General features: G+C 39.8%; 2 non-coding genes across 2 annotated transcripts; both read right to left on the bottom strand.

Annotated features, from left to right (window-relative positions):
- Positions 1 to 4,686: 4,686 nt before the first annotated feature.
- LOC114811425 lies at positions 4,687 to 4,823 on the bottom strand. The gene has a single exon (XR_003759129.1). It is a non-coding gene; the product is annotated as a small nucleolar RNA SNORA7 (small nucleolar RNA).
- A 13,494-nt stretch (positions 4,824 to 18,317) lies between these two features.
- On the bottom strand, positions 18,318 to 18,455 carry LOC114811783. The gene has a single exon (XR_003759479.1). It is a non-coding gene; the product is annotated as a small nucleolar RNA SNORA7 (small nucleolar RNA).
- Positions 18,456 to 22,812: the final 4,357 nt, after the last annotated feature.

A 22,812-nucleotide genomic window follows, 5' to 3' on the forward strand; every position in this document is an offset into this window, starting at 1 on the left:
AAGAAATGTATCTTCTAAAATGAGGTGGATATAAAAGAACATTTATTCCTGCTTGTTAATATGAAAAAGATCAAAGAATAGCAGTCATTGTGATTGGCCAGGGTTCCCAACTGAAAACTGAGCCAAAGAGATAGGTAGTTCTATCCACCAACTAATAATAATTTGTTTAATGCTTACTATGTACTAAGCACTGTTTTAAGTGCTGGGGTGGATACAAACAAATTGGGTTGGACACAGTCCCTGTCTCAATTGGGGCTCACAGTCTCAATCCCCATTTTATAGATGAGGTAACTGAAACACAGAGAACTAAAGTGAGTTACCCCAGATCACACAGCAGATAAGTGGGGGAGCCAGTATTAGAACCCAAGACTTTCTGACTCCCAGGCCCGTGCTCTATCCACTACACTATGTTGCTTCCCATATAGCATATATTGTGTGCATTGTACTGTGCTAAGTACTTGGGAAAGTACAATACAGTAGGGTTGGTAGGTAGTTCCCACAAGTACTTTACAGTCTAGATGAGGAAAACTACATTAATATAAATTATAAAAAGGCAGAGTATAAGGGAAGCAGCATGGCCTAGTTGAAAGAACACTTGCTTAAGAGCTAGAGGGCCTGGATTCTAATCCTACCTCCATCACTTACCTGCTGTGTGAAAAGTCACTTAACTCTTCTGTACCTCATTTCTCTCATTTACAAAATGGGGATTCAATACCTGTGTTCCCTCCTGCTTAGCATGTGAGCTCTATATCAGACCTGATTATCTTGTACCTATCGTAGTGCTTATTTCAGTACTTGGCACATAGTAAACACTTAACAAGTACCATTATTATTATCATTGTAATTATTGTCAATATATTTACAAGTCCTGTGGGTCTGGTTGATGGGTGAATAGCAAAATGTTTATGGTAGTTCCAAAGACTATAAAGACAGTAATTAATTGAGGATCCATAGACAAAGTAGAGAATTGATAAATTATTCAGGAACAATTCAATCCCCCAAACTCTTTTTTTCCCCCGGATTTGTGCATGTTTTTTTTCTTTAATTGTCCATTGTTTAGTCTTCATTATTATTATTTAGGTACTTGCTCCATTCACCACTTCAATTTGCCAATGATGAAGTGAATAGTCTAGAAAATTTCTATCTTGTGACTCTCATTTGGTATTGAGTGAAGAATCAGCTTTTTTATTATTAGTTCTGTTTGAAAAATGTGTTTTCATATACATGCATTTTTAGTATTGGTAAAATAAACTCATTGTCACCACATCTTTTGTTTTATTCAAAATTACAGGGTTTTCATAGGTAAAAGCATAAATTGACCTCTGTTCCCAGACAGTTTGAAAAATGGACAAAAATTTCCATTTTTCAAACATCTCTCATGCATCAAATACCAGAAAGTGGGCTCATTTTTAAGGATCTTCATTTGTTACATTTTTAATGGTTCATTATCATTATTGCCTTTGACAATCTGAGGTCATAAGATTATTGTGGTAGATCTGCAGTGTAACCTTTTACATAGCTGGATATCATCATTAATAGGCAATTTTCCATTCTTCACTAGTGGTAATTGAATGTAATGTCATTCCAATTCCAAATCTTCTTGTGAAGACATAATTTTTTAGTGTACCCATGCTTTGAATTTGTCTCACTGTCTGCAAAATCTGTAGTTTCTTTCCTTTATTTTGGTCAATTTAACTTCTGCCTGCTTTTGCCCCTTTTCCAACCAAGGATAAATTCATAAAGCCACATCTGAACATTAAATAATCTTTCAATTAAAGGAAAAAAAGGTAATGGTTAAGGTAAAGAAGGTGCTCTTCATCAGAATATTTCCTTAACCTTTCTTCATTTGAACAAAAACCATTATCTGTAACTGTGTTAATTGTCAATGGCTTGCAAATCACATTATATTCCACATATTCCTCAATGATGTGGGAAAGTAAAAATTGGACTATTTAGAATGCATTCATTCATTCATTCATTCAATAGTATTTATTGAGCGCTTACTATGTGCAGAGCAATGTACTAAGCGCTTGGGATGAACAAGTCGGCAACAGATAGAGACAGTCCCTGCCGTTTGACGGGCTTACAGTCTAATCGGGGGAGACGGACAGACAAGAACAATGGCACTAAACAGGGTCAATGGGAAGAACATCTCGTAAAAACAATGGCAACTAAATAGAATCAAGGCGATGTACAATTCATTAACAAAATAAATAGGGTAACGAAAATATATACAGTTGAGCGGACGGGTACAGTGCTGTGGGGATGGGAAGGGAGAGGTGGAGGAGCAGAGGGAAAAGGGGAAAATGAGGCTTTAGCTGCGGAGAGGTAAAGGGGGATGGCAGAGGGAGTAGAGGGGAAGAGGAGCTCAGTCTGGGAAGGCCTCTTGGAGGAGGTGATTTTTAAGTAAGGTTTTGAAGAGGGAAAGAGAATCAGTTTGGCGGAGGTGAGGAGGGAGGGCGTTCCAGGACCGCGGGAGGACGTGACCCAGGGGTTGACGGCGGGATAGGCGAGACCGAGGGACGGCGAGGAGGTGGGCGGCAGAGGAGCAGAGCGTGCAGGGTGGGTGGTAGAAAGAGAGAAGGGAGGAGAGGTAGGAAGGGGCAAGTGTGAGAGCCTTGAAGCCTAGAGTGAGGAGTTTTTGTTTGGAGCGGAGGTTGATAGGCAACCACTGGAGTTGTTTAAGAAGGGGAGTGACATGCCCAGATCGTTTCTGCAGGAAGATGAGCCGGGCAGCGGAGTGAAGAATAGACTGGAGCGGGGCGAGAGAGGAGGAAGGGAGGTCAGAGAGAAGGCTGACACAGTAGTCTAGCCGGGATATAACGAGAGCCCGCAATAGTAAGGTAGCCGTTTGGGTGGAGAGGAAAGGGCGGATCTTGGCATTCATCTCAGTTCTTCTGCTATGGAGGCTAGGCATTGAGGTTAAGGTTGGTATTGGGGTGCTAACACTATAAGAATGGGTATACTGGAAGGAGCCGGAGAAAGGAGTGGGGCAGGGAGTTCCTAGCAGTAACGTAAAAGAATCATTCAATTGTTCAATCATTCAATCATATTTATTGAGCACTTACTGTGTGCAGAGCACTGTACAAAGTGCTTGGGAAAGTACAATACTGCAATTGAGACCATCCCTGAGATGAGCTCACAGTATAGAAGGTAGCAGGAGCCACCCAATAATTAGTAAAACACAAAATTTGGATGGGATCAAGACAGTTACAAGGGACAACAGGGTTACATGGCATAGTGTAAGATATGTTGGAGAAATAACGTTTCAGCTAAATTCATATGAAGTCTGGATACATAAACGGTCTCTCAGTAAATATTATAAAATGTGAAGTGTGCTCTTTTCCAGAGCCTTGTTGTAGGAAGTGAGTTACTGAAGAACAAGACTTTCATTTCCTGCATAAGCAGTCTTAGCAAACATATGAGCCATTAAAATGTGTTTGCTCATTTTGATAACATTTATATTTAGTTCTGTGAACTAAAAATATATTTAATACAACTTAACAAGAGGCTTGCTTCCAATGCTTTCTTATAGTTTATATTCATTATTAATTGTATCAATAATAATAACTATATTGATAATTATAATCCTTCCCAGACCCAAAAGGCCTTCCCAAACCCAAAAAGCCTTCTCAAACTAACCCCACTTTTCAACACCTCCCAATCCCTTCTGCGTCCCCCTGGCTTGTTCCCTTTGCTCTTTGCCCCCCTCCCAGACCCACAGCACTCATGTATATATCTGTAATTTTCTTTATTTGTATTGATGCCTGTTTCGTTGTACTGATGTCTGTATCCCCTCCTCTAGACTGTGAGTTCATTGTGGGCAGGCATTGTCACTGTTTATTGTTGTATTGTACTTTCCCAAGCACTTAGTCCAGTGCTCTGCTCATGTAAGCACCTAATAAATATGACTGACTGACTGACTGACTGACTGACTGACTGACTGACTGACTGACTGAATGAATGAATGCATTTGTTAAGGGTTTACTATGTGCCAAGCACAGTACTAGGCATAAGGGTAGATAAACAGGTTGGACACAGTCTCTCTTCCAGATAGGGCTCACATTCTAACAGATGGAGAACAAATATATAATTTCTATTTTAAAAAGAGAAGACAGAAACAAAAATTTGTGAAAATGACTTGCCTTAGGCCAACCAGCAGGAAAGCTGCTGAGCTGAGATTAGAACCCAGGTCTCCCGAGTCCAAGGCTTGTGCTGCATTCACTAGGTCAAATTTCTTATCCTTCCCAGCCCTCAAAACTTATTAAAGCATTTTCTATCAACTGCAGCATTTTGACTTCTCAATTAATCAGTGGCATTTATTTAGTGCTTACCATGTGCCAAGAACTATACTAGTCACTTGGGAAAGCACAATACAATATGGTTGTTAGACATGAGCCCTTCCCAAAAGGAGTTTACAGTCTGGAAGAAGAGATAGGAGACAGACATTTAAATAAATTGTCTTGTCTCCTGCTGCTGAGTTGCCTCCAACCCAGAGCAACTTCATGTACACATCTCTCCCAGAATGCCCTAAGTCCCTCTACAATTGTGCTGGTAGAGTATCCATAGAGTTTTCTTCGTAAAAATCAAGAAGGGGCTTACCATTGTCTTCTTCCATGCAGTAAACTTGAGTCTCCACACTCAACTCTCTCCCATGCCACTGCCACCCAGCACAGATGAGTTCTGACTTATAGCAGATTGCCTTCCACTTGCTAGCCATTGACTAAGCTAGGAATGGAATGGATATGCCTCGCTTGACTGTCCCTCCCTTAGCCGAGTCTTGTAGAGTCCTGGAAACTCTCCAGGTGTGATCCTGAGAGGGAGTTAAATAAATTACAGACAGGGGAAATTGACATGTAAAAAATAGATATGTGCTGTGGGACTAGCTATGGGTGAATATCAAGTGCTTAAGGGGTACAGATCCAAGGGCATAGATAAATAGGAAAGTGAGGGCTTAGGGAATCCTCTTAGAGGAGATGTGATTTTCGGAAGGCTTTGAAGGTAGGAGAGATGTGGTCCCAGTGGAAAGGTAGAGATTCTGGGCCCAAGGGAGGGTGTGAGGAAGGGATTGGTGACTAGACAAGATAAGACTGAGGTACAGTGAGTAGGTTGGCACTGGAGGAACTGAGTGTGAGGACTGTGAGTTGACTTAGTGTTTTAAAGCCAACAGTAAATTATTTCTGTTGGATGTAGAAATGGATAAGCATCAGTGGATGCTTGACGAGTGGTGAAATGTGGACTGATTTTTAATTTTTTTTTAGAAAAATGATCTGGGCAGCAGAGTGAAGTATGGACTGGAAAGAAGAGAGTCAGGAAGATCAGCAGGGAGACTGATGCAGTAGTTGAGGCAGATATGATCTGTGTTCAGATCAGGATAGTAACAGTATGGATGGAATGAGCAAATTCTATAGATGTTGTGAAGGTAGAACTGACAGGATTTGATTATTTGAAGATAATCTCAAATTTATGGGCTTGTAAAATGGGGAAGATAGTGGTATTTTCAAAAATGATGAGAAAGTGTGGAGGATCGAATTTTGGTGGGAAAGTGAGTACTTCTGTTTTAGATATTGATGTGTCAATATGATAGCCAAGAAGAGGTGTCTTGAAGGGAGGAGGAAATATGTGATTGAAAAAAGCCCATAGAAATGAGGATATTTAAACTGAAATGTACACCTAGATAATAATTTCAGAAAGAAAGAATCTACCTGTCAATGTGAATGAAAAGAATGCTGTTTTCCAAAGATGCTTTTAGAATAACTATTAGGTTATCAATCAGTGGTTTCTTTGTGCAAAGTTTGAGTAAAAGAGAGCCTGCAATCAATAATCTTACAATCTATGTATTTTCTAGAAAATTATTTGTTCTGTTTTTTGTGGTACTTGTTAAGCATGTACCATGTTCCAGGCCCTGTATCTAGCTCTGGGGTACATACACACTATTCAGGTTTTAGACAGCCTCATGAGGCTCGTAGTCTTAATCTCCATTCTACAGATGAGGTAACTGAGGCAAAGATAAGTTAAGTGACTTGCCCAAGGCCACACAGCAGATAAGTGGTGGTGCTTGGATTAGAACCTTCCAACTTCCAGGGCCTGGTCTCTAACCAATAGGCCACGCTGCTACTAAAGAAACCTTATTCCTCAATTTGCACTCTACTGAGTGTTTGTTATTCCCAGCCAAACTCATGAGCAAGAATGAAAGAAAATTGATCATACTGATCAATCAAATTGATTCAAAATGAGATCACATTGCTGATTAATTTAGTAATCTAAGATTTTATTTTTCTTTATGCCTGTATCAGAGTGGTAATATTCTGGAGATTGTGGGGCTTTCTGACTAATAAAGCCTGGCTTTCAGTTGTGATCCCAGGTATCTATGGTAAGCCTAATGCCAAAAGTTACAGCAAGCAGTGATTTCTGAAGATAAATTTAATGACTTAATAACAGAAATTTACCTCCCTAAGCAGTATTGACTGTATCAATAAAAATATGATAATAATGTTGGTGATATCTTAATTTATGTAGCACTTCACTTATTCATATTCTTCCTCAACTTGGACCAGAAGATCTCAAAGATTAACATATTCAAGATGAAAGGCAAATGACCAGTTATTGCATCATAAAATCCCTCCAGGGCTTTGATCATCTTCTTTCTCCTCTTCAAGGGCCAAATTTGTAATTTAAAAAAGATGACAGTTTTGCCAAACTTCATGGGTTAGTTGTAAATATTTAAAACCAACACAGTGATTTAATTGAAGAAATGGTGTTCCTAAAAATCAATCTCCATTGCATTTGCATTTAATTAAAGCACATTTATAAGAGTGGATATGTTCAGATTTTCCAGATGTGTAAATTTAAGTTAAGCCCCACAGAGCTCTTCATCCAAAGGATTTAAAGATGGAGGCAGTGGTAAGATCCCATTAAATTTCAACTGAGGATTTCTTAAATTTATTTTTAATATATTGGAGCACTTCTTGGACTACACTTGAGTCTTAAAAATGACTAAGTTTTCCTTTTTTAGTCAGTATGTAGCGAGACTTTGCAGAACTAGTGGAAGGATATGTGGAAGGTCCTGGGAGTCAGAGGACTTGGGTTCTAATCCTCGCTCTGTCACTTGTCTCCTATGTGACCTTAGAAAATTCGTTTTTAGCTGTGTCTCAGTTTCTTCATCTGTAAAATGGGGATTAAGACTGTGAGCTCTTTGAGGGACAGGAATTGTGTTCATTCATTCATTCAATAGTATTTATTGAGCGCTTACTACTTACTGTGTGTCCAACCTGATAGTCTTGTATCACCCCCAGAGCCTGACACATTGCAAATATATATAATAAATACCTTAAGTAAACACCATAAGCAACAGTGACAGAGAGATTGCATTCTTCAGGAAACTAGTAGAGCCTGCTTCTGAAAGACAAATATCCCCTAAATTTAAAACTCTTCAGGCTGCAGCATCAGTGAATCAGTATTATTTATTGAGCACTTACTGTGTGCAGAGAACTGTGCTAAACTTAGAAAAAAGTAGTTGCTAGTGTTCTCTGCTTTAATTTTTGCTCCTGGCAACTCTTTCAATGTAAGCTCCTTGAGGGTAAGGATCACACTAACTAGAGCAGAATGGCCTAGTAAAAAGACCATGGGTTTAGGAGTCAGAGGACCTAAGTTCTAATCCTTGCTCTGCCATTTTCCTGCTACTTCTCTGGGTCTCAGTTGTACATCTGTAAATTAGAGATTAAAAATGTGTTCTCCCTCCTACTAAAAGCAGTAAATCCTACGTGGGACAGGAACTGTGTTTGATCTGATTATCTTGTATGGACCTCAGTGCTTAGTTCAGTGATGTCACAGTTATTATTATTGTAGTCTCCTAGTTGCTTAATATAGTCCTCACTTTGAGGTGGATAGACCATGGGCTTGAGAGTCAGAAGGTCATAGGTTCTAATCCCAGCTCCTCCACTTGTCTGCTGTGTGACCTTAGGCAAGTCACTTTGCTTCCCTGTGCCTCAGTTACCTCATCTGTAAAATGGGGAGTAAGACTGTGAGCCTATGTGGGACAGGGACTGTGTCCTATCTGATTTGCTTGTATAATAATAATAATAATAATGGTATTTGTTAAGTGATTACTATTTACTGTTCTAAGCACTGGGGTAGATATAAGGTAAACAGGGTGGACACAGTTCCTGTATCATATGGGGCTCACATTCTCAATCCCCATTTAACAGACGAGGTAACTAAGGCACAGAAAATTTAAATAACTTGCCCAAGGTCACACAGACAAGTGGTGAAGCCGGGATTAGAGCTAATGATATCTGACTGACAAACCCATTCTATTGCCACTAGGTCATGCTTATATCCACCCCAGAGCTTAGTACAGCACCTGGCACATAGTAAGTGCTTAACCAATAACATAATAATAATTATTATTATTGATTGAATCATTTAAAAGTACTTAATAATGGCCCTCTCTGAAGCTAGCAGCTTGAAAAAGTAAGATTGCTTTTAGAGAAGTTTCCATCCACCTTTGCCTGTGATAAAATACAGCTGTATTTCCCCTGAGAGTGGACTTCTGGTTTATTTCTGTTTCCTTGTCTATTAGTGCACTGTAAGTCAATGTGGTAGCCAGTACTTTTCTTCTATTTGATAAGCAGTTAGGACCTATACACCACCTTATTTGGTCTGAAGTCACACTGTGATTACACTATAACTCTAGCCAAGGTCTTGCTGAAAATGGAGAAGAACATTTGTCAAATCAATCAAATCAATCAGTGGCATCTATTCAGTGCTTAGTTGTGCAGGGCACTGTACTAATTGCTAGGGAGAGTAGACTATAACATAATTGGTAGACAAATTTCCTGCCCACAGTGACCTTACAGATACAAGGAGGCACAAAGAAAACAGCACTGGGGCTGCAAAAAGCAAACATTTCAATAGGAAAAGGGGCAGCATTCTTGTGTATACAAAATGGCTGAGCCTGAGAATCCTGATTTGGCCTTTATAATCACTCATATATTCCACCAACATTGGTGTCTTTCTTGAATACAAAGATCAACTATACACATAGAACTTATTTTTCCGAAGCATTTTTACATTACACTGTCTCGATTTATCCTCACATTAGTCCTGGGAGGTTGATAGAAGAAAACATTATTTATTCCCATTTAATAAAAAAGGAAAATGAGATTCAGAGAGGCTAAACAAGTTGCCACACAGCAAAAAGGTGCAGATTTGGTGTCAGAACACAGTTTCTCTGATTTCCAGATCCATGCATTTTGACCTAGATCACACACACTTCTCAACATGGGTTGATTGGTTTAATTTTTTTCAATTTTACCCAATTTTTCTTGGAAACATAACTACCTTAATTTTGTATTCATTCTTTCAATTGTATTAATGAATGCTTACTGTGTGCAAAGCACAGTACTAAACACGTAGCTAGTACTAATTAGCACTGCTTAGCACTGTACTAATTGCCTTCCTCCTCACAATATATATTCCTATTTTAAAAATCAAAATAATTGCTGTTTATCATAGGTCTTACCTGACTAAGCCCTCATCTACCCTATTTTCCCTTCCTTCTATCCTGCCCATGGTCTTGGATATGTTCCTCTTACTCTTGTGATTCACTCTACCCCTCAGCACTTATTCGTGTCATTATACTCCTCCATTTCTTCTATCAGCAGTTTATTTTAATGTCTGTTTCAACCAATGGTCTCCCACTCAATACCAAATTCATTATAGGCAGAGATCATGCCTACCAACTCTACTGTAATGTTCTTTCCCCAAATGCTTAGTGCAGTGGCCTGTATACAGTAAGCACCCAATAATACTACTTATTGATAGAGTGAAGATAAGGGCAATTTCCAAATATTAATTGCATTACAATTAGAACATAGTATAATTAATTCACTTTCAAAATGAAATATTTCTCCTCATTCAGAAAGCAGCACTGTACACCAATAAAGTACAAATTTCTATCATGGATTTACCATGGAAAGGGACAGAACCAGGTGAACAGTTCTTGACCTTTGATATACAACATCATTTATTTTTTTCATATCCAGTGGAATCCAAGCTATCAATGATGATGATAATGTAAATAATAAAAATTATATTTGTTAAGCACTTTGTGCTAAGGACTGTACTAAGTGCTGGAGTGATAATAATAATGATGGTATTTGTTATCCACTTACTATGCGCCAACCACTGTTCTAAAAGCTACAGTAGATACAATGTAATCAGGTTATCCCACATGGGGCTCAAAGGCTTCAACCCCATTTTACAGATGAGGTAAGTTCTATGAAGCACAGAGAAGTTAAGTGACTGGCCAAAGTCATACAGCTGAGAAGTGGCAGAGGCAGGATTAGAATCCATGACCTCGGACTCCCAAGCCTGTGCTCTTTCCACTAAGCCACGCTGCTTCTCTTAGTTACAATACAATTGTTTCTAACCAAATCCCTATCCTACATTTGGCTCAAAGTCTAAGGCAGAGGGAGTAAAGTGAGAGACAAAGAAATTAAATGACCTGTCTGTGGTCCCGCAGCAAGAAAATGGTGGAACCAAAATTAAAACCCAGGTCTCCTGAGTGCAGGTACCTACTTTTTTCACTAGGCCTTACTGTTTATATTTGTTTAGACACATCAGACATCATACTGAAAATAAATTCACAGACTACTGAATTAATCTGACTCCTACTAATGGAGCAGGAATTAGTAACTAATCCTTTTTAATAGAATTCAGACCAGTAATCTAAAAGCAGACAGGTTATACTATTGGCCACATTTCTAAATAATGATGAACTGTGTATTCTTTAAAAGAACCTTACTGCACACTTTGACACCAAGAAGGATTTGATGAGAAATGATTTAGTATAACTGAATTTGCCTAGTTGTAAAGGTGCTTAAACACAGCATCCGGAATAAAGTACACAATTAAATTTACCATTATGAAGCTCGAATTTGACCTTGTTAAAGTAGAAAGGCTTAATTAATTTTAAGTTTTGATTCAACTTCTGTTGTCCTTTTTAAGTTATCAACACAGTTGTCTAAGAGAGTTACTTTTCTCTTCCATCATATAGTGTCTTTCTGAATAACAGAATTCTATTAGCATGAATATTACAGTTTTTCCAGATGGATGCATTTGAGGAATTGTATCCATTGAATTTCAGAGCCTTTTGGTCTTCCTTTTAAATAAGCTAGGTGATATTAATGAGCAGTGCTGCTTTTTGCCTGAATAATTTCTTTAACTGAAATCTCAGTGTTCAGCGATACTGCCTAGAGCTTTTTTTTCATATTCTTATTTAATTTGACAGTGCTTTTCAAAAGTAACTTATTTATCAGTTTTTCAGAATGCTGCCTGAAGAAAGTATATTAATTTGAAATAGAAAAAAATCACTGAAACTAACTCGCCCAATAACTTTGAAATTTTCCAAGATGTAATCTACATAGTGATATTCCAGATGTGGTTACTTTGAAGATATGTGGTTGGTATTTTTTGAAACAGATTTAGTCAATAACAAATGGTAATAATATTTCTGATTACCAAGAGCAGGTGCTGCTAGCTGTTCAATCTGGCAACTAATCATTATGCTATTCAGCTCATGAACATTCACAAGCAACTTTGTTCCTATAAATTTTAAATCTTTTAAATTTTAAAAGATACCCTTAAAAACTCATTTGTCTCCCTTGATGACATATTAGATAAATTATTTAAAAACTGAACTTATGAAATATCATGTAGCTTAGGACAAGTTATCTCCTTTAGAAAAGTCCACCAGATACGTAGGAAAGTGAATGCCTGCCTTTATATTGTACCAAATTTGTCTTCAAAGCAAATTGACATTACAAATCATCTTCTAACCCAGGAGTCATTGGATTTGGCATGGAAATGTTCTTCCCAAAGAAGCTTATTTTCCTCCTGTGCCAGAGCAGAACTCCTTTGTGCTGACCACACTTATGATGGTAATGAAGATGATGATGATAGTAATTGTGGTATTTGTTAAGTGCTTACTTTGTGCCAGGCACTGTTCTAAACACTGGGGTAAATACAAGAAAATTGGGTTGGATAAAATCTCTGTCCCACATAGGATGCACAGTCTCAACCCATTTTACAGGTGAGGGAACTTAATCTCAGAGAAGTTAAGTGACTTGGCCAAGATCACACAGCAAACAACAGCCAACCTGGGATTAAGATCCAGGTCCCTTTGACTCCCAAGCCCATACTCTATCCAGTAGGCCAGACTTCTGGCATTTTTAAAGCACTCATTATTTGTCTGGCACGCTACTAAGTTCTGGGGTAGATACATGCAGACCATCAGTGATGCCTGTCTACTTGTTTTGTTGTGTTATTTGTCACCCCCTTCTAGACCATGAGTCCATTGTTGGGTAGGAATTTTTTCTATCTGTTGCCAAATTATACTTTCCAAGTGCTTAGTACAGTGCTCTGCACACCGTAAGCACTCAATAAATACGAGTGAATGAATGAATGAATGAATCAGGTCAGGTGCGGTTCCTGCCTCAATAGGCCTCAAAGCATAAGGGGGAGATAGGAAGGAGATATGTAATACATTATGCATACAACAGGATGAGAGAGTTCTTAACTTACCATCTGAGATCTGATGAAGCACCTCTGAATCTATGTCCTGTTTCAGGTATTTGACATCATGACTCATCTTCAACAGGAGACTCATTAAAGGTTGATGTAAGGGACCAATAAAGGGAGGCTCCAAGCAGACCAGAGCAGGAAAGAGGATGGTACTGCTGTCAGTAACAGGAGCAGCAAAGCCGCTGTGAAAATTGCTACTCTGTCTGGCCCTTACCCTCCTTCCCATCAGTCCCTGTCTTCCCCACCATTTATGTTGGCAAGAGAATAATAATAATGACATTAACAGTGGTATTTGTTAAGTACTTTGTATAAAGGTCTCTACTAAGCACTGGTGTAGATGCAGAATAATCAGGTCAGAAGGTGTTCTTGAGCCACATGGGTCTCACAGACTAAGGTAGAGGAAATTTCTCTACCATTTTTTTGGTATTTCATCCCCATTTTATAGTTAAGGAAACTGAGGCAAATATCAGTGAAGTGCCTTCCCTAAGGTCAAACCATAGGCAAGTGGCAGTGTCAGAATTAGAACCCAGGTTCTCTGACTCTCAGATCTGTGATTTTTCAACTAGGCCATGATGCCTCTCAGCCACAGCAGCAGCAGCAGTTTTACACCTGGTTCTATTATGATGATGGGGTTGCCTTATTGCCAAATAAAAGAAAGAAAGCAGGGTATAGTGGATAGAGCACAGGCCTGGGAGTCAGAAGGTCATGGCCTCTAATCCCAGCTCTGTCACTTGGCTGCTGCTTCAACTTGAGAACATCACTTCACTTCTGGGGGGCTCAGTTATGTCATCTGTAAAATGGGGATTGAGGCTGTGAGCTCCACAAGGGACAGGGGACTATGTCCAACTAGATTTGCTTGTAACCACTCCAGTGCTTAGTACCGTGTCTGGCACATAGTAAGTGTTTTACAAATGCCATCATTGTTATGATGTCATGTACAAACTCATAATCATGTGCTGCATCAAAATGTTTTTCATTTTTGGATGAATATTTCCGAATTTTCTAAGAACATTCTAGCCAAAATACCTAGTAAAACACATCCCCCTTTGTAAAGATTGCTATTTCAGGTATTTATTGAGAATCAAATTCAAATTATTTCAGGACATTCCACTGAGTGCTTGGGAGAGTTTAATAAAAGAAGAAGTTGTGATTCTTTCCCTCAAGGAGTTAAAATCTTACAGGGGAGACAAGAAGTCTCTACATATACCAATGGGCAAAGAGGAAAAATACAACTTGTAGTGTGATGTGGAGAGTAGAGCACAGGAATCAATGTGTATTTAAATACTAAGGGAGGTGTATATACAGAAGTATCAGACTGTTGAGTCAGTTCTGGGCTCCAGTGAAGGGGCAGCAGACCTGGAGGCTCCACAACAGTCCAAGCCCTGTCTTTCAGGGCAGCTGCAGCCCTCTGCTCTAATTCCTCACTCCCATGTCTCTGGAATACTCATTTTTGGATTTTTTTTATTCCAGAGTTGAGTTCAGACAGGTTCTAGATTCCTTGCAGATCTGATTTTAACCCATAAATCAGAAGTTGAATCCAGTCCCCAAATAATTTTGAGAGAAAGAGGAAACCCAACTCGTAATAAAGACAGTTTGAACCTTCAAGAAGGTTGGAGGGCAGAGGGGATTCCTTCAATCAACCAATCAATGGTATTTATTGAGCACTTACTGTGAAAGAAGCACTGTACTAAGTACTTTGGAGAGTAGAAAACAATAGAGTTGGTAGGCTTGTTACCTGCCCAAAAGGAGATTACAGTCTAGAGAGGGAGACAGACACTAAAATAAATTATGTATATGTTCATAGTGGGAACGGGGGTGGGCTGTCTCTCAGATGCTTTAAAGGAACAGATCAAAGTACAAAGGTGATGCAGAAGGAATACTGTATAGGGTAAATGAGGAATTAGTTGGGAAAGGCCTTTTGGAGGAGATATGATTTTAATAGGGCTTTGAAGATGGAAAGAGTAGTGGTCAGGTGGAACTGAAGGGGGAAGGAGTTCAAGTCCAGAAGGAGGATGTGGGTAAAGGTCTGCCTGCAGAAGAAATGAAATTGAAGTACAATCAATCAATAAATCAATGATTATTTACTGAGCACTTACTGTGCACAGAGCAGTGTACTAAGAACTTGGGAGAGTACAATATAACAACAGACATCCCCTGCCTATAATGTGCTTACTGTCTAGAGGGGAAGATGAGCATTAATATGAATGAATAAATTACAGATATATACATAAATGCTGTGTGGTTTAGAGGAAATGAATGAAGGGAGCAACTCAGGGAGTTACAGAAGGGACAGGGAGAAGAGGAAAGGAGGGCTTAATCAGGAAAGACCTCTTAGAGGAGATGTGTCTTCAATAAGGCTTTGAAGTAGAGGGGAGAGTAATTGTCTGTGGGATTTGAGGAGGTACGGAGATCCAGGCCAAACAGATATTCATTTAAATTAATTTCATTTTAAATACATAAATTAAGGATATGTACATAAGTGTTATGGGGTATGTGGTGGGGAAAATATCTAACTGGCCCTAGAAGAGCAGAGTGTGTGGGTTGTGCTGCAGATCAATGAGATGACATAGGATGGGGTGAAATGATTGAGTGCTTTAAAGTCGATGGTAAGGAGTTTCTTTTGGATGTGGAGGTGGATGGGTAACCACTGAAGGTTCTTGAGGAATGAGCAGCTGCAGCTGACTGCTTTTTAGAAAAATGATCCAAGCAGCAAAGTGAAGTAAGATCTGGAGTGGGGAGAATCAGGGGTGATAGAGGTCAGTGAGGAGGCAGATGCGATAGTCAAATGGGATACAGTAATTGATCGATCGTATTTATTGAGTGATTGCTATGTGCAGAGCACTGTACTATGCAATTGGGAGATTACAGTGTAATAATATAACAGAGTTGGTAGATACATTCCCAGCCCACAATGAGCTTTCAGTTCAGATAAGTACATGGATCAACATGGTAGTAGTTTAGTTGGAGAGGAAAGGGCAGATTCTAGAGATGTTGTGAAAGTAGCACCAGTAGGATTTGGTAACACACTGAATTTGAATATGTGGTTTGAATGAGAGAGATGAGTAGAGGATAATGCCAGTGTTACAGGGTTGTGAGGAGGACAGTGAACTTATCTACAACGATGGGAAAGTCAAGGGGAGGACAGGATTTGGGTGGGGAAATAAGGATTTCTGTTTTGGACTTAAGTTTGAGGTGTTGGTGGGGCATCCAAGTAGAGATGTCCTGAAGCCTGGAGGAGATGTGACGCTGCAGAAAATAAAAGTGGTCAGAGCTGGAGATAATAATAATAATAATAATGTTGGTATTTGTTAAGTGCTTACTATGTGCAGAGCACTGTTCTAAGCACTGGGGTAAACACAGGGGAATCAGGTTGTCCCACGTGGGGCTCACAGTTAATCCCCATTTTACAGATGAGGGAACTGAGGCACAGAGAAGTTAAGTGACTTGCCCACAGTCACACAGCTGACAAGTGGCAGAGCTGGGATTCGAACTCATGATCCCTGACTCCAAAGCCCATGCTCTTTCCACTGCGCCACGCTGCTTCTCTAGAGATCTTCTGGAGATGTGAGAATCAAAGATGATGAAAGATGATAGATGAAGCCCTGGGAGTGAATGATTTCTCTGAGGGAATGGGTGTATACAGAGAATAGAAAGGAACCCAGAACTGGGCCTTTAGGAACTCCCACACTTTAATAGGTGGAAAGCAGTGGAGCCTGTGTAAGAGATAGAGAAGGAACATTCAGAGAGATAGAAGATCTAGGAGAGGACAGTGTCAGTGAAGACAAGGTTATATAGAGTTTCCAGTAAATGAGGGTGGATCAAAGTGTCAAAGGAAGCTAAGAGGTTGAGGAGGATTAAAATAAAATAGAGGCCATTAGATTTGGTAACTTTAGAGAGAGCGGTATCCATGGCATAACAGTGGTAAAGCCAGATTGAAGGGGATCAAGGAAGGAGTTGGAGAGGAGGTAGAGGCAGCCAGGGTAGACACTTTGCTCAAGGAGTTGGGAGAGTAAGAGTAGGAGGGAGATGTGGTGGCAACTAATGGGGTCAAGGGAGGGGTTTTTTTACGATAGGAAAGTATCCTAAATGTAAATTCCAGGTTACATTTAGGAATGTAAATAGTTGAAGATCAGGTTCAAGGAGGATAAACGGGAAAGGGCAAGTATTTTCATAGGTGCTAATGGATGGGGTCAGAGGCACAGGGGAAGGGGTATGTTTGTATAGGTGGTGGGATACCTCCTCTTGAGATTCTGCTAGAAAAGATGGGAGAGCTAAAAAAGATCAGGAGGAGGGTTGGGTTGAACAGCAGACAATTTATACTGTATTGATGAAGTACATGGAGAAGTCCTTAGGGACTAGAGAGAAAGGATGCAGGGTATTGAGTATGAAATAGTTGGAGCAGGAAATGGGCACAGGAGTCAATAAGGGACTTTCAGTAGAATTGAAATCTATCACATTAGCCATTTATCCACGGCCACAAGTTAGGGATTGTGATGATTTATGTCACTGATCATTCTGGGACTTCTAATTAGCCATGAGCTTGAGGTTCAGATCAACCTTTCTAAAAATTAATTTAGGATTGAGAAATCTAATCTTATTGTGTCAGTTATATGGCTTGGAAATATACAACAGAAAAGTGATAGCCTACGAATCCTCTTATTCCAAATGACCAATGAATGTCTACTGTAACATTTTTAGCTTTTCTCTCCATACCACAGAGTGCAAGTTTCTTGAATTTAGAGGGCAAAACAGTCTTTACCACAGCTCTCTAGATTTTCCCTTTTAAACAATGGACCTTTCCATAGAGCACTTTTGCCTCTGTGATTATGATGATATGTTTGGGTCATTTAACCTGTACAGAAGTAGCCAGCCTCTGTGAGGATCAAATGCTAAAAGTAGTAAGCACTCTATGTTGCTAAAGATTACCAGTCATACATCAAATTAGGTGTCTTCTCACTCAATATTATTTTAATCCCAAAGGACAATGGAATTCAGAATCTAAGCTTTTCAGTGAGATTCAGATTGGTAAGTTTCCTCATATGCATTGGTCCCGGTGAGCTGGTAGAGAATCCCTGAGCAGCTATGTAGGGATGGTAGGAGAATAGAGTCTTTTAAAAGGTCAAATTTAAAAAAAAATGAAGGAAACAATATCTTGCAGCATTGAGATATAGAAACAAATAGTCTTAAATGAAATGAATTTTGTTAAAGGCATGGCAGTGGTCTTTTCTATTACTCCTTTTCATCTCTTAGGGCAGATCAGTAGCAATGGTGTGTGCTATAAATGACAGCTTAATCAAGCAAAGCTACATATAAAACATGATCATAATCACAGCCACAGGGCAATAACAGTATTAACTTGCTCCTTCTCTAAGATTCAAGGAGTCTTAAGCCTAATTGATTTCACATTAGCAATGCCCTGATTCACTTTTTATGACAGTTATTCCTAATTATTGAAACTGTGGTTTTCTCTTGCTTTAAGACTAAATAACCCGGAGAGAGAGAGAGAAAGATGTTTTGTTTCATGTTGTCGAGTCATCTCCGACCCATAGTAATAGACACATCTCTTCCAGAATGTCCCACCTCCACTTGCAATCATTCTGGTAGTGTACACATAGAGTTTTCTTGGTAAAAATGCAGAAGTGGTTTACCACTGCCTCATTCCATGCAGTAAACTTGAGTCTCCATCATCGACTCTCTCCCGTGCCGCTGCTGCCCAGCATGGGTGAATTTTGATTTGTAGCAGATGGCTTTCCACTCGCTAGCCACTGCCCAAGCTAGGAATGGAATGGGTAGGCCTCTGTTTGACTCTCCCTCCCACAGCTGAGACTGGTAGAGTACTGGAAACGCTCCAGGTGCAACCCTGAGAGAGGGAGATATGTAGATATATAGAGAAATATATATATATGTAATCCATCTATCTAGTCATCTAGATAGATTGATAATCTCCTTAGCAGAAGGACTAATCCCTGTAGTTAAAATATTTCTGCTTGAAGACGTACTTTAAATAAGGCTTATTAAAGGAACAGTATTTTCCCAAATGTTTCCAGTGGAAGGTCAGAGTCAAATCTATGACTGTAATGAGGTATATTTAACTCTCAATTCAGGCAGCAACATATTTTTCAAGTACTGTTTATATGCATTATTTTAGATCTTTATTCAACATGAAGTACTTCCACAATGTACTTCACACAAACAAGGTAAACCTTCTGAATGCATTGATAAAATAGGACATATATTGTTCTTCATATACAATTCTTCCAGAGTCCTTCTTCAGATTGTCCTGTATCTAGCCCATGGGTTATCCAAGGAACTGGCACAGAGTAAGAAAATTACCACAGCATTAACTTATTCTTTTGTGCATCAGGCAGGTGCTTTTTTTGTTCATTTACTATCATTCAGTAGTATTTATTGAGCACCTATTATGTGCAGAGCCTGATACAAAGTATTTAGAAATAATATGTAGGAGACCTAATCCCTGCCCTCAAAGAACTGGCAATCTAGTAGACCTGTCACCACCTTCATGAATAACTTATAGGAGGTGGATAAAAAGTATCTCAGCAGCATCCAAGCTGTGGAATACAGCTATGACAGCTAATGGGAGAGCATTGCCTTATGGGGCCTGAGTGGGAAGAGAGGATCTGTCCTGTTTCCCAGCTCCCACATTCTCAGCATCGATAAAAAAGAATGGATTCCAAAATTAAAGCTGCTGATCCTAAGTATATGGCTCCTTAATCAGATGTCATAAATATAGCATTATGAGCAGAAGCAAACTACCAGCCATCTTTGGTATGGTAATGTGCTCCTGTGCTACCTGATCACTGGCAGCAAGCTAACAGAGGAGCATCATGGCGTAGGGGATAGAACAAGGGCCTGGGAGTCAGATGGTCATGGGTTCTAATACCGGCTCTGCCACATGTCTGCTGAGTGCCCTTGAGCAAGTTACTTCATTTTTCTGTGCTTCAGTTTCCTCATCTGTAAAATGAGGATTGAAACTGTGAGGCCCATGTGGGACAGGGACTATGTCCGACCCGATTTGCTTGTATCCACCCCATTGCTTAGTACAGTGCCTGGCACAAAGTAAGCGCTTGACAAATACCACAGTTATTATTAACAGGGACACCCCCTGCAGGAATTGGAGATGGGGAAAAAAACCTAGACAGTGGTGCTTAATTTGTGCACAATGTCAGGGCTCAGCCCTGGGACTTGTGTGCAGAGAGCTTTAGCATTTTGGATAGGGCTCTGTCACATTTAGAGGGAGAGGCTAAGGGGTTGAAGGGTGCTAGGGGAGCAAGAGGAGGGCTAATAGCTACCAGAAGTCCACTAATAGTGAGTTGGAGCTAGGGCCAGAAATGGAGCTGGATCCACTCAGAGCAATTAGCCAGATCCCAGTAGTACTAAAGAGGACCCTTCCAGACTGCTTGGGCTGAGGGTGAATATTATGTGTCCTGGAAATCAACTGCTGAACTGCTTGCCTCAGTTCCAGAAGGAAAGGAATTTCCACATGTTGACGCCCCCCCACCCCACCCCACCTCCCACCCCCGAACTGCTCAAGCATCCTGGCTGAAACAAGGTGACTGGGAGAGATGAGGTGTTTACCATAGCACTTAGAACAGTGCTTGGCACATAGTAAGCACTTAACAAATACCATTATTATTGTTATTATTAAAAGTGAAGCTAGCAATCTTGTAGTGGTCAGAGATGGAGAGGGTCCTAGATTTTATTCTCACCAGCTGTGGTGCATATATATGACCCTTGTCTCCTTCAACCTTTGTCATTGAAGGTGCAAGTGAGAAAGCATAGGAGATAGAATGCAACTTCTCTAAATGTGAACTGAATGTCAGTATTTCATCATGGTTGGTCAAATGGCAGAATATGTAACATTTTATGACAATCTAAAGATGTACTCTTCACTAATTAATCAGTAGTATTTTTTGAGTGTCTATTGTGTTCTAAACACTATTCTAGGACCTGGAAGAGTACAAGAGTTTAAGTCTACCCACAAGGAATGTGCTGTTTAGAGGAGATAAATACACAGTAATTCATGTATAGGAGAGGAAAAATGGATAATAATAATAATAATAATAATGTTGGTATCTGTTAAGTGTGGCTCAGTGGAAAGAGCCTGGGCTTCGGAGTCAGAGGTCATGAGTTCGACTCCCGGCTCTGCCACTTGTCAGCTGTGTGACTGTGGGCGAGTCACTTCACTTCTCTGGGCCTCAGTTACCTCATCTGTAAAATGGGAATTAACTGTGAGCCTCACGTGGGACAACCTGATGACCCCGTATCTCCCCCAGCGCTTAGAACAGTGCTCTGCACATAGTAAGCGCTTAACAAATACCAACATTATTATTATTATTATTACTACGTAAGGCCGTCAAATGGCAGGGACTGTCTCTATCTGTTGCCACCTTGTTCATTCCAAGTGCTTAGTACAGTGCTCTGCACATAGTAAGCACTCAATAAATACTATTGAATAAATACTATTGAATGAATGTGCCATGCTGTTACTGAGCCATGCTGCTTCTTTAATATGTAAATGAGTAAGTTCTAAGTGGTAGGTTGTGTTGGTGGTAGGTGGTGCTTTGGTGAAGTAGCGTGGCTTAGTGGATAGAGCATGGGCCTAGGAGTCATAAGGTTATGGGTTCAAATCCTGACTCTGCCACATGTCTGCTGTGTGACCTTGGGCAATTCACTTCTCTGGGCCTCAGTTACATCATCAGAAAAATGGATATAAGCAGTGTGAGCCTCATGTGGGACAGAGACTATGTCCAACCTGACTAACTTGAATATACTTCAGTGCTTAGAACAATACTTTACACATAGTAAGAGCTAAACAAGTACCATAATTAGATTTAAGAAGCAGCATGGTGTAGTGGACAGAGAATGGGCCTGGGAGTCAGAAGGTCATGAGTTCTAATCGTAGTTCCACCAGGTGTTGGCTGTGTGACCTTGGGCAAGTCACCTCCCTTCTCTGAGCCTCAGTTACCTCATCTGTAAAATGGGTATGAAGACTGTGAGCCCCACATGGGACAACCTGATCACCTTGTATCACCCCAAGTGCTTAAAACAGTGCTATGCCCTTAACAAATACCAACATTATTATTATTATCCATTTTTCCTCTCCTATACATTAATTACTTTGTGTTTACCTCATCTGTAAAATGGGGATTGAGGCTGCAAACCCCATGTGGGACAGAGACTGTGTCCAAACGGATTTGTCTGTTTCCACCCCAGGTCTTAGTACAGTAAGACATAGTAAGAGCTTAGCAAATACCATTATTATTATTATTACCTAGATATGTATGGAAGTGTTCCAGTATGTACAAGCACTTCTTAGTCTGTCTGCAGTTATATCCTCACTTTCTTCCTCCATACATTCATTAAAAATTAACTTTTATAAAATGGGATGTACTAAGCACTTACTATGTGAAAAATACTTTTGTAAGTGCTGGGTTAGAATCAAGTTAATTAAATTGAACAAAGTCCCTGAATGGGGCTCACATCCAAGTAGGAGGGAGAACAGGTATTTAATCTCCATTTTACAGTTGAGGGAACTAAGCACAGAGAGGTTGAGTGATTTGCTCTAGGTCACACAGCAAGTAATTGTCAGAGCCAGAATTAGAACCCAGATCCTTTCACTCCCAGGGCCATGCTCTTTCCACTAGGACATGCTGCTTCTCTGATACTAGTTAATCTCAGCATGAAGCTTATTTTTTCAATCATTGCAGTTTGAAGTTTCACACTGGAATTCCCTTTGCTTTAGGGCGAATAAAGGTGAACTGCGAGAATAGGAGTAACAATTGTACCTCACAATTTGTAGATGCTCAAAATTGTTAGTCATTGGAAAATCTGATGACAGTCATGGTAAAATAGAAAGGCACATTGTCTTCTTTTAATTGCTCTAATATGATTTTGGTATTTCATCTGTTGTAGTAGTGGGTGGGTGTCAATTCTTCAAATTGTACATCCTAGCTAACCTTTGATAGCTCAAAGGAGTAAGGCTGTGTTAATACTGTGTTATACTTTTTTTCAAGAAGATGGAAAGACTTCTCTCATCTTTTCTAATGAATCAATCTTGTTTATTGAATGCTTACTCTGTAGAGAGTAATAATAATAATGATATTTGTTATGTGATTACTATATGCCAGCACTGTTCTAAGCGCTGAGCTAGATACAAGGTAGTCAGGTAGTCTCAGGTGGGGCTCAAAGTCTCAATTCCCATTTTCC

Source organism: Ornithorhynchus anatinus, chromosome 4, assembly GCF_004115215.2.
Source record: "Ornithorhynchus anatinus isolate Pmale09 chromosome 4, mOrnAna1.pri.v4, whole genome shotgun sequence".
Classification (NCBI taxonomy): Eukaryota; Metazoa; Chordata; class Mammalia; order Monotremata; family Ornithorhynchidae; genus Ornithorhynchus; species Ornithorhynchus anatinus.